The sequence below is a fragment of the Macadamia integrifolia genome, unplaced genomic scaffold, assembly GCF_013358625.1.
Source record: "Macadamia integrifolia cultivar HAES 741 unplaced genomic scaffold, SCU_Mint_v3 scaffold373, whole genome shotgun sequence".
NCBI classification, from domain to species: Eukaryota; Viridiplantae; Streptophyta; class Magnoliopsida; order Proteales; family Proteaceae; genus Macadamia; species Macadamia integrifolia.
In genome coordinates, this window is record NW_024869770.1 from 287,194 (window position 1) to 300,416 (window position 13,223).

A 13,223-nucleotide genomic window follows, 5' to 3' on the forward strand; every position below is an offset into this window, starting at 1 on the left:
CTATAGGTCCTGCCACTCGCATCGTAGACAGTCCTGAATTATCCCAAATCCTCCCCCACACTTTCCTTTTGATGTGAACGCCTTATGGACCAAAGTAGTCCGGTCCTCGTGCTCTGAAAATCGGATTAACCCAATCGGACCGAATAGGGTTCAACCAAATAGGCCCTAAGGCCCAACTTAACTCATAAGTTAGAAATGAGGATTAATTTCCACATTTCTTACTGTGCTACAAATGTGGGAGAGGAAAAGGAGAGAAGAAGAAGAAGCGGAAGAGGAAGAGGAAGAAGAAGGACGAAAGGACTTACCTTGGTCCCGACCGTCGCATCGTTGCCGAAAATCCCTACCGGAGGTAAGTACAACCTCTCATACAACTCTCTCACTTCATTTTGACCTAATTTAAGCTAGGTTTGGATGGAATCTTAGTGCACAAACCATTTTGAGCTTGGGGAATGCATGTTCCACCTCCCTAGTGCAATTGCCAAGCTCAAATCGAGTTCGGTGAGCTCCGACAATAAGATTGGCCAAATGACCAACTAGGGTTTCAATCATTCGATCAATGTATCTCTCAAATGGCTCAGTGGAATCAGGATTTTATTTTCTTATAATAATTTTAGGAACATCCCCTACAAACTCCATGAAATAAATCCTGACGTTCGGGCCCAAGCTAAAAAACCCCAAATCACACGGACAGTTCTATACTGCCACCAGAAGCAAGCCATCGGAAACACTGGGCCTGCTCCCAGTGGGCTGTTTTCGATGAACCCTGAGACTTAAGAGCTCTATGCCACCTCCACAAGAAACAACATTGATATTTTTGGTGGAAAGTGTCTATTTCTGATCACATTACTGTCACTAGGGGACTTTGTCTGTACCCTTTGGGGGTGACCCATGTGGGTCATTCCCAATGTTCTCAACATGTATTGATGTTTGGTTCCCTTTGTGCCTAGGACAGTGACTCGTCGGAATTTATTTGGACAATTGGTGGCCGTACTTGAACCCAAACACACACAAGCAAAAACAAAGTGAGGGATGGTTGCTTTATTTTTGGGATTGTTTTGTTATCATAGAACTGCTCATATGTGTAGGATTATACATAATTATTAATTTCTCAAATGATGATGGTATGCTATCACATGTTACATTTATATTGAATTAATATGAACTATTGTGGAGAGGTATGGTGGGATCCAGTGTGGCCGAGGTGGTATCGGTACCGTGATCGTGTTTGTTGTATGTATGAGATAGGATCCGACGTGGCCAAGGTGGTACGTGTGCCATGATTGCCGTATGCTTGTTGCATTCATGCATTGATTATGTGCGTTAGAGTTAGTTGTAGTCACGGATAAACCTTGTGGCCGATGTGTTACCGGTATCGTGTGCTCTGGGACTACATTTGGGAATTGATACGCTTTGTGGCCGACGATTGGTACCGGTGTTGCGTCTTCCATACTCAACTGTTATATACATGCTAGATTAGGTAAACGGTCATAAGTTACACTTTGAGGCCGATGTGTTACCGGTATCGTGTACCCGGGAATGTATTTGGAGATGGATTACACTTTGTGGTCGATGTGTTATCGGTATCATGTAAATTCATACTAATTGTATCATTATGAAGGCATGTAGTATATACATGGTTAGGAATCACTCCCCATTCTACGAACCCTTGCCAACAAGGGTTAAGGGGTTGGATAACCCATTATGGTATGTTCGATGTGCCTTTCTGGAATGGCACACCCGCGGTACGATGTGATTGTTGTCAGAGTTGGGAACTTATCAGGTGTGGTCGATGATTGGTACCAGTGTCATGACAACTAGGAGGGGGTTATTAGGGGTTTGCAGGGTGACCCATGGACGCATATGGGGACCAGCAGGCTTCAATTCACGGCTAGGGTTTGTATCCCTGCGTTGTCGATGGAATTTCTGAGACGAGGGATATAGCCAAATGTGTCATAGTTGCATTTTCCAGACTTAGTTGTATAGTTAAGTGGATAATCAAGTACATGAATTGCATCACGAGCATCATGGACTATGTGTTTAATTTTTGTACTCATGCATCATAAATTATTACTGCTATTGTTTTGTGTCGATGTGCTTGAACCCCACCCCTCACTGAGCAAGTTGGAAAGCTTACCCCACGTATACATCCCTTTTTAGATGATGATGCAAATATGGTCGTACCCATGGCTAGTGACTCTCTTTCCTCTAGACCTGAGTACTGAGTGAGCGACTGGTGGATGTCGGAAGCGAAGGAGCATGGCCAGGACTGTGCTAGTGATTTCTATGCATACACGGCACCATAAGGTGTTTGGTTTTTTTTTTTTTTTATACGAGTCTGTAGATGGTACCCTTTTTAACTTATTATTTATAAGTCATGGATGATTGTAACAGAATAACTCGATTATGGAAAATATTTTCTCATTAGACATTTTCCCCATTTTATTGATGATTCTGCTCCTTTTAGTTAGTTTGTGATGTGAGATTGTGAAATGTTAAGGTACTATGTTTAGAGATCCTAGTAGATTTGTAAGACAGGTACGCATCTTACTCACATTGCCAGTGTTCCTAATAGTAAGTTGGGTCTACTGGAAGTGGGGTGTGATAGCTTGGTATCAGAGCACGATACTCTTCCTTAACTCACAATCTCAGCCAAACCATGATTTTGGGGAAACTAAGATTTAAATAAAAATCTCAAAGACAACAATAATAGAATTGCACAAACTAGGAGACAATCATAGGTGTCAAAGCCATTTACTAGATAAAGAATCTAATTACATAAGCTTACATCATTTTCATAAAAGTAAAGACAGAAAGTTGGAAATCCTAACTAGCCTAAGTCTAGGTAACTCAGATGACTAAAGCAAATAATAGAAAATAAAATTCAACTAAATTTTAGAACATGAAATCTCAAAAAAAAATAGAAACTGAAAGGAAATCCTAAAACTACAGTGGCAACATGCCACTATTACTGCTAACCCTACTGCAGCTGGTGTTGTCCTTGACTTTGAGCCTAGCTCTAGTTCAGACCATGTGTTCCTAGAGGTGTTTTCAATATGGCGAGGTGGAAAACCATCGCCTGCATCTGTGCCTCTAGGGAGGCCACCCTATTATCCATAAGACAATAGTTCCTATCCATGCTCTCGAGGCGATTGTCCATCCTCCTCAACAGCTCTGTAGTAGTGTCCAGGTGGGCCATCATATCGTTGATGTTACACCCGTGCCCTAATCCGACCTAATTTGAAACGGTGGTGATAGGCCTCGGATCGGAGATCAAAAGTATGATCGGGTTTTGGCTCGCGGCTGTGCATTACTGAAGGGGTAAGGATGACCCCACATGTTTGTGCATTGCATGTCTATCAAACTGGAGGGGATTCAAACCTTCCAATCCCAGGCAGTAAGTAACCCGACTCCCCACAAGTGATTTTCAGCATGCATCATAATTGTCAAAAGGCCTTGTGCATGTTCGAGAGCAACCACCTATGTGAGGCCAACCATAGGACAGCAAGCTGTATTGACCACCGAAAATAAGCGATCGGAAGTAGCTTGGGTCTGAATCCGGTGCCTGTTTCCAATGGGTTATCAGGCTGCTGTTGAGGTTCCAATGCCCATGGTTCCTACCACTCGCATCGTAAATGGTTCTAGATGATCCCAAATCATCTTCCACATTTTCCTCTCGATTTGAACACCTTATGGACCTATATGTGTGGGTCCTCATGCCCCAAAACTCATTTTAACCCTATTGGTTTAAAAGAGGTCCAAATCAAACAGACCCTTAGGCCTAACTTAAGTTATAAGTTGGGAAATGAGGATTCATTTCCTCATTTCCCTTGTGCCCAACGTAGTAGAGGAGAGAAAGAGGAGAGGAAGGAAAAAGAAGAGGAAGAAGGAGAAGGTTGGAGGCCTACCTTAGTGCCGGTTGCAGCCTTGTTGTCGGAATTGCTGCCGGAGGCAAATGCCACTCTCTCTCTTCATTTTGACCTAAACAAAGATATGTATGGATAGAATCATGGTGTATACACCATGTTAAGGTTGTGGGATGCGTGTTCTACCCTCCTAATGTTGTTGTTGAGCTCGAACCAAGCTCGGTAAGCTCCAGCAACATGTAATGCCAAAAGACCAATTAGGGTTTCGATCGTTCGATCGACATATATCCCAAATGGCTCAGTGGAATGGAAATTTTCTTGGCTTATAATGATGCTACGAACATCCCCTATAAACTCCATAGAACAAATCCCAACAATTGGGCCCAAGTCGGAAAGCCCCAAATTGTTGGACTACCCTGTACCTCCACCGAAAATAGCCCACCAGATCCACTGTGTCTGTTTCCGGTGGCATATTTCCAATGGACATGGAGCCTTATGTGCTCTCTGTCACCTCCACCAAAAATAGGTTTGATATTTCTAGTGGAAATACCCTGTTTTCGGTGGTTGTGTCTGGTGGCATTACTATTATTGGGAGACAGTGTCTGTACACTTTGGGGGTGACCTGTGTGGGTCCCTCCCAATGTTTCTAATGCATACTGATGTATGACTTCATTTGTGTCTAGGATAGTGATGTGCACGTGTCCCGAAGTCAGAATTGATTTGATTGATTGGTGGCCTTACTTGGACCCTAAACCAAACAAAGATCAACAAGATGAGGGATGGACTGTGTTTATTTCTAAAATGTTTATTATCATTAAATTTCTCACATGTTTAGAATTGTATGTTTAACTGTAATTATTCAAATACGATTATGATATGCTACATTATCATTTTACAATTTTGATATGAGTTGTATGGAAATGTATGACGGGATCCGATATGGCCGAGGTGGTACCGGTACCATGATCTCCGTGTGTTTGGATGTGTGTGTGTGTGTGAGACAGAATCCAGCATAGCCGAGGTGGTACCGGTGCCATTATTTTCGTATGTATGTTGCATTCATCCATTGATTATGTGCATTAGAGTTAGTTATAGTTACGGGTTACACTTTGTGGCTAAGGTCTTACTGGTATCGTGTACCCCAGGACTGCATTTGGAAATGGATACGCTTCGTGGACGAGGTCTTGCCGGTGTTGCATAATCCATACTCAACTGTGATATGTATGCTAGATTAGGTAAACAGTCTCGGGTTTCACTTTGTGGCCACGGTCTCTTTGGTATCGTGTACCCGGGACTGTATTTGGAGATGGATTACACTTTGTGGCTGAGGTCTCTCCGGTATCGTGTAATCCATACTAACAGTATTTTTGAAGGCATGTAATATATATGTGGTTAGGTATCACTCCCTATGCTATGCACGCTTGCCAATAGGGGTTGAGGTGTTGGATAACCCATTATGGTATGTTTGATGTGTCTTTCGAAAGTGCCACTCCCGCGCTACGATGTGATTGTTACCGAAGGCGGGAACCTATCCAGTGTGGCCGATATGTTACCGATGTCGTGACTGCTAGGAGGGGGCTATCAGGGGTTTACTGGGTGACCCATGGATACATACGGGGACCGTCAAGCTTCTAAACACAGCTAGGGTTTGTATTGCTGCATTTTGATGTCATTTCCGAGACAAGGGATATAGCCTAATGTGCTGTAGTAGCATTTACCAGACTTGGTTTGTATTGTTAGGTGGATAATAAATAAATGAATTGCATCACGAGCATCATGGACTATGTGTTCAATTTTCATAATCATGCATCATAAATTATTATTGATATTATCTTGTTTGGATGTGCTTGACCTCACCCCTCATTGAGCGAGTTGGAAAGCTCACCCCATGTATACACCCCTTTTTGGATGATGATGCTGGTACCGTGGTGCCCATGGCGGGTGGCCCAGTATCTTCTGGGTCGGAGTATGGTTTGAGCGACTGGTGGATGCCAGAAGCGGAGGAGCACGATCAGTACTATGCTTACGATCACTATACTTATGCCACACCGTGAGATTGTACATCATATTTTGATACTTTTGGATATAGTTATGGATTATATATTTTTTTGAGATTATATTATATGTCATGGATGAATGTAACAAAATAACTCGGTTATTGCTATTATATTACCATTAGATGTTTCCCCATTTTATCTATAATTCTGATACTATACTCTGATTCCACTGCTTATGTTGGCTTGTGTTGTGAAATTATGAAAATGTTAAATTACTGCTATCAGAGATCCTAGTAGGTTGTAAGACAGGTACGTGTCTTACTCACACTGTCGGAATTCTTAATGGTAAATTGGGTCTACTAGGAGTGGGGTGTGACAGCCAAACCATGATTTTGGGGAAATTAGGATTAAATAAAAATCTCAAGACAACAATAATAGAAATTGCACAATTAGGAGACAAGTATAGGTGTTAAAGTCATTCTATTATAATAAAGAATTTGAATACAAAGCTTACACTTTCATGAGAAAAAATAAAGTACTGAAAGAATGAAATCCTAACTAGCCTAAGTCTAGGAAATTAAACAACTGAAGCAAATGACAAAATGTAAAAGTTCAACTAAACCTAAAACATCAAACTCAAATAAAACATGGAAAGGAAAATCCTAAAAGCTATAGTGGCGAACATGCCACTACTCTTATTGTTGCTGCTGCTGGCTCTATCCTTGGCCCTGAGCCTGGTTCGAACCATGCATTCCTGAAGCAAGCACCGGAATGCCAAGGTGGAAGACCATCGCCTGCAGTTGTGCCCCTAAGGAGGCCACTATATTGTCCATAAGACAATAGGTCCTATCCATGCTCTCGAGGCGGCTGTCCATGCTCCTCATTAGTGACATAGTGGTATCTAGATGGGTCATAACATCATTGAGACCATAAGGCCTCGCACCCGTAGTGCTCTGAGATGTAGAAGCTGCCATAGAATCCATAGCCTAGGGATCAGGTGTTGGATCCCCACCAGCCCCAGCAGCTTCTCCTCCTGCCTCACCGGCACCGCCACCCTCTACCTCCATAGGCTACTAACCCTCTCCTGAAATAGGTGTCACCTCCCTCAGATCTATGGTCATCTTCCTCAGAGAGTCTTGGCTGAAGTCTGTGACATCTTCTACCAAGCGTGCCTCACTCTCCAAGTCCACCCCAAAGCAGCAAAAGATGTCAGTCAATATCCTCCCATAGCATTGGTTTACTACTCGACGATCCTACCCTTCAGACCGAGTTACGATGGTCCACATTAGGAGGTAAGGCAAATGTATCTACGCCCCCATACACATGCAGTATGTCACATAGGCTTGCAAGGCGGATACCTCATTATAATGTCCACAGGTGGGAAGGACATTCAGCTGAATCGCACAACAGATAACCTTTGGAATAGTAAAATAGTTGACTAAATGATTCCATCCCTTGGCGTCCTTAGTTAGCATGTCATTGATCTCCTTGAAGGTGTCGGGACTTTGAAATTCATATGCCGGAGTCCGAGGTGGGCTATACACTATATCACCTGCATTGTTGATCATCAAAATATTTGCTAGCTACCCTATGTCAAAGGAGATCTCCACCCCCTTCACATAAGAGGTGATTCGCATCTCTTCGGTACCCCAGTTCACACATTCCATGTTGGAGTAGAATAGCCTGACCAGGGTGGGGTAGTAGTATTGGTTGGGTTTCAGGATGTGGTACCACCCAATCTTCTTAAACCGTTGATGAAGACGAAATGCGTGGAAGTCATTAGTCCTCACATAGACTCCTGGGTCTACATTACGACACTCAAAGAATTCCCAATGGTCTCACTTAACCACAGAGCAGAATAGAATGGGTTGAACTGCTCAACGGCATCTTGCTCCTCTTGTATAAGAGCACGTTGAGTACGTACAAGGTGTCTAGACATCGTTGCAAGATGATTCCTAAGGATTTGGAATGGAAAACCTAGTTAAATGGCTACATGCAAAACTCACAGAGAAGAAAATCGAAAAAAATTAAGTTACAGAGAGAGAAAACATACCTTGGATGCGAATGCGGTGCCAATCGATCGTGAAATAGGGCGAGGAAGGTAGGGAATGGATAGAAAAAGACGCCTTGGCCAATTTCACACCTTACTCACAAGAGTAAATAGGGTTTTGTGTGAATAAGCCAAGACCCAAGCCTATTTATGGCCGGTTTAGTGCCACCGGAAACATTGGGCATCCTTTCGATGTCCATTTCCGATGAAGGGAAAAGTCAGATTTTGGCCTCTATTTTGTCCACCGAAAATACCACTGATATTTCCGGTGGATTAAACCATATTTCCGGTGGTTTGACTCCCTGTTTCTGGTGGACTCTTTTGGAAAATAAGTCGTTCTATTTTTCAAATCTAAGATTTTATTTGGTTACTTTAATGGGGTACCCCTTCGGGATACGTGTGCGATCAGATCTTAACACGTGTGGACCCCACTATGCATGCCCTAACCCTAATTTTGCCTATTGTATACGTGTGGGACCCACTATGCAAGCATGTATTCCAATTACATGCAACCTTGTTTATGCATATGCACTAATCGGATTCCTTCACAGGAATCATGTCACACCAAAACACCCGATCCCCATCCCAATCACGCCCGTCGCCTCCTGCTTCCCCTACATAGAATCGGGGTAGATCCCACAATGCACCTCTGGCTCCGCCTGTACTTGCAACCCAGGATGTGGCATCCATCATGAATAACATCATGCAGGAACTGGAAGAAAGGAAAAACCAGTTTATGGCCAGGATCGATAATAGAATCCAAGTGGCAATGGAAGCCCGCAATGCACCACCCGCACCTCCTACTCCACCGACACCCTTTCCAATACCTGCTAGATCGACTACCCTTCAAACATCTGGTGGGGCACAAGTGTATGGGCATGTGCAAGACCCGATGCCAGAACAAGCTCAAGCCCATGTAGAGGGCTAGACAGACTTGACAAAAATGATGGAGAAGTTTCAATGGCTTAGGCCCCCATGTTCCGCCAAGGAGGGGCAAGTCTCGTTGTATCCATCAAGATAGATTGGTGGAATGGAGAAGGTTTTTAGACTGATGGGCTGCACTGATGAGCAAAAGATTTTTATGTGTAGGCTATCAGTTACAAAATGAAGCAGATGATTGGTGGAGTGCCACCAAGCCTATTCTAAGGTCTAGTAACCCGAACCCTACTTAGGCAAACTTCAAAGGGGCCTTCTTCGAGAACTATTTTCTAGAAAGCTTTCGGGATAGGAGAGAGAGTGAGTTCTCTCAGTTGGTTCAAGGTTCCCGGTCTGTGTTCGAGTATCAGCAATGCTTTAAGGAGCTATTCCATTTTCCTCCTGAGCATCTCAGAGGTGATAGGTCTAAAGCAAAGAAGTTTGAAAAAGGGTTGAGGTCAGGTATTGGGTCAACCATTGTGGGGTTGAAACTGTAAACCTATGCTGAGGTGGTCCAAGTGGCCAAGTCTATTAAAGACCTGCATAGGGATAACTGCATGGCTCAGCAAGGAACGGGAAAGAGGCCAATGGGATCTACTGATTCTAGGGGAGGCAACAAACATTTCCAAGTGCTTTATGTCAACCCAACTCCAATGCAATTTAGGAGGCCTGATGCTAGTCAGACTTCCCAGCCCTCCTGATCTAGTGTTGTATCTTAGTCTTCAGGATCGACCCTGAGATGCTTTCTTTGTGATCAGTCGGGCCACATAGCAAGGACATGCCCCCACCAAAGTCCGGGTGATGCACCCACACTATGTCACCTAGGCCCCTGCAGACATATTCAGCCCCTAGATTAGCAAAGCCCCTACAGGGCCAGAGACCACAGGGCAAAGTGTTTTCTATGACTACAGAAGATGTTGAGGCTGCACCCGATGTAGTGACAGGTACATTATTGATATCATTATTGCCTACACATGTATTATTTGACTCAGGAGCCTCACATTCGTTCGTGTCATCGGCATTTGCGAAGAAGATGAGAATTCCACCTAAGGGACTGACTCAATGTTTGGTTATGAGCACCCCTACAAGAAGTGTAGTGGGTTTGAACTATGTTTATGAACCTTGTCCAGTGACCATAGGTGATCATGAGTTGAATGCTTACTTGATCGAGTTGGATATGACCGACTTTGACGTGATTTTAGGAATGGACTGGTTGTCTGCATATAGAGCCAGTGTGCTATGTGCAGAGAAGGCTATCATTTTCAGACCTCGTGATGATGATGAGTTTGTGTTCCAAGGGGATAAGCCCAAGAAACCCAAGAAAGTTATCATATCCGCACTCCAGATGAAGAAGCTTCTGGATAAGGGATGTCAAGGCTACTTAGCATCTGTGATAGATACTGAGGTAGAGATTAAGCCATTGACCAAGCTAGATGTGGTGAGGGAATTTTTTTATGTATTCCCGGATGACTTGACAGGTTTGCCACCGATCGAGAGACGGAATTTGCTATAGACCTACTCCCTGGCTCGACACCAGTGTTAAAGGCCCCTTACTACATGGCCCCCACAGAGTTGAAGAAATTACATGTGCAACTTCAAGACCTTCTAAAGAAGAGATTCATTAGACCTAGTGTGTCTCCATGGGGAGCATCGGTATTATTTGTCAAGAAGAAAGATGGAAGTATGAGATTGTGTATCGACTACTGGGAGCTTAATAAGCTAATCATTAAGAACCGGTATCCTTTTCCAAGTATAGATGATTTGTTTGTTCAGTTGCAAGGTGCCAGAGTGTTCTCCAAGATCGACCTTAGATCAGGCTACCACCAGCTCAGGATCAAGGAAAGTTATGTCAGTAAGACAGCCTTCAGATCAAGGTATGGACATTACAAATTCTTGGTAATGTCATTTGGATTGACCAATGCACCAACTGCATTTATGGATTTGATGAATCAGGTATTCTAGGATGGCTTAGATAAGTTTGTGATAGTATTCATTGATGACATTTTGGTCTACTCCAAGAGTGAAGAGGAACATGCTATTCACCTGAGGTTAGTACTGCAACGATTGAGAGAGAAGCAACTCTATGCCAAATTCAGCAAGTGAGAGTTTTGGTTGTCACAAGTGCCATTCCTAGGCCACATTGTTTCAGCCAAGGATATAGAGGTTGACCCAGTCAAAGTGAAGGCGGTTCTGGAATGGGAGCTCCCAAGAGTGTGGCAGACATACATAGTTTTATGGGATTGGCCAGATACTATAGGAGGTTATTGAGAACTTCTCCCGCATTGCTACTCCGATGACCCGAGTCACACAGAAAGGTATGGATGCCATTTGGGTAATTGTGGATCACTTGACTAATGAAGCTCACTTTATCCCAATCAAGATCACATTTTCTAGGGACAAGTTGGCCAAGTTGTATATCGATAACATCATCAGGTTGCATGGTGTACTAGTTAGTATCATCTCTGATTGAGATCCCCGGTTCACTTCCATGTACTGGACCTGTGTGCAAAAGGCCATGGGCACACAGTTTACTTTCAGCACTGCCTTTGACCCTCAGACCGATGGTCAATCAGAGAGGACTATTCAGACATTGGAGGAGCTACTCCAAGCAAGTGCCTTGGATCTGAGTTATAGTTGGGATGAGCACATTTCCCTTATTGAGTTCACCTACAACAACAGTTATCAGGCCACCATCGGAATGTCCCCATTCGAGGCACAGTATGGTAGGAAGTTCCGAACTCCATTCTATTGGGATGAGGTTGGTGAACGGCACATTTTGGGTCCAGACTTGATATAGGATACTAGTGAGAAGGTGAATGTGATTAGAAAAAGGATTAAGGTAGCTCAGTCCAGGTAGAAAAGGGACACAGATGTTAGGAGGAAACATCTGAAGTTCGGTGTTGGAGACAAGGTGTTCTTGCGGATCTCCCCAGTTAAAGGGGTGATGTGGTTCGGCAAGAAGGGAAAGCTTAGTCCAAGGTTTATGGGACCATGTGATGTACTAGAGAGGATTGGACAGGTAGCTCACCGGATAGCCTTGCCACCAGAGTTGGAACGTACACATGATGTTTCCCATGTATCTATGTTGAGGAAGTACATTTCTGACCCGACTCACGTCTTGACTTCCATACCCTGTGAGTTGGATGAGGACTTTGCCTATGTGGAGTATCCGAAGAAGCTTGTTGATCGGAAGGATCATTTTCTTTGCAACTGCACTGTTTCCTTCATCAAGGTGAAATGGATGAACCACCCCGAACAGGAAGCGTCATGGGAGCAAGAAGATGAAATGATGAAGCAATATCCTGGATTGTTTGATTTTCCAGGTATGTCTAATTTCAAGGACGAAATTCTTGTAAGGTGAGGGGATATTACACCCGTGCCCTAGTCCTGTCTAATTTGAAACTGTGGTGATAGGCCTCAGATCGGAGATAGAAAGTACGACTGGGTTTTGGCTCTTGACTGTGCATTGCCGAAGGGGCAAGGATGACCCCATATTTTCGTGCATTGCATGCGTATCTAACTGGAGGGGATTCACACCTTCCGATCCTAGGATGTAAGTAAACCGACTCCCCACACTTGATTTTTGACACGCATCATAATTGCCAAAAGGCCTTGTGCAAGTCCGAGGGCAGCCACCCACGCGAAGCCAACCATAGGATAGCAAGCTATCTTGGCCATCGAAAATAACCCACCAGAAGCAGCTTGGGCCTGAATCCGATGAGTTGTCAGGCTACTGTCGAGGTTATGATGCCTGCGGTTCCCGTCACTTGCATCGTAAATGGTTTCAAATGATCTCAAATCATCCTTCACATTTTCCTCTTGATGTGAACACCTTATGGACCTAAATGTGTGGGTCCTTGTGCCCTGAAACTCATTTTAACCCGATTGGTTCAAAAGAGGTTCAAACCAAACAGATCCTTAGGCCCAACTTAAGTTGTAAGTTGGGAAATGAGGATTCATTTCCTCATTTCCCTTGTGCCCAATGTAGGAGAGGAGACAAAGGAAGAAGAAGAGGAAGAAGGAGAAGGTTAGAGGCCTACCTTAGTGCCGGCTGCCGCCTTGTTGTCGAAAACGCTGTCGGAGGTAAATACAACCTCCCATACCACTCTCTCTCTTCATTTTGACCTAGATAAAGCAAGGTATGGATAGAATCTTAGTGTACACACCATGTTAAGGTTGTGGGATGTATGTTCTACACTACTGGTGTTGTTGTCGAGCTCGAACCAAGCCTAGTGAGCTCCGATAACATGTAATGCCAAAAGACCAACTAGGGTTTCGATTGTTTGATCGATGTATCTCCAAAATGGCTCAGTGGAATTGGAATTAGAATTTTCTTGGCTTAGAATGATGCTAGGAACATGCCCTACAAACCTCACAGAACAAATCCCGACAATTGGG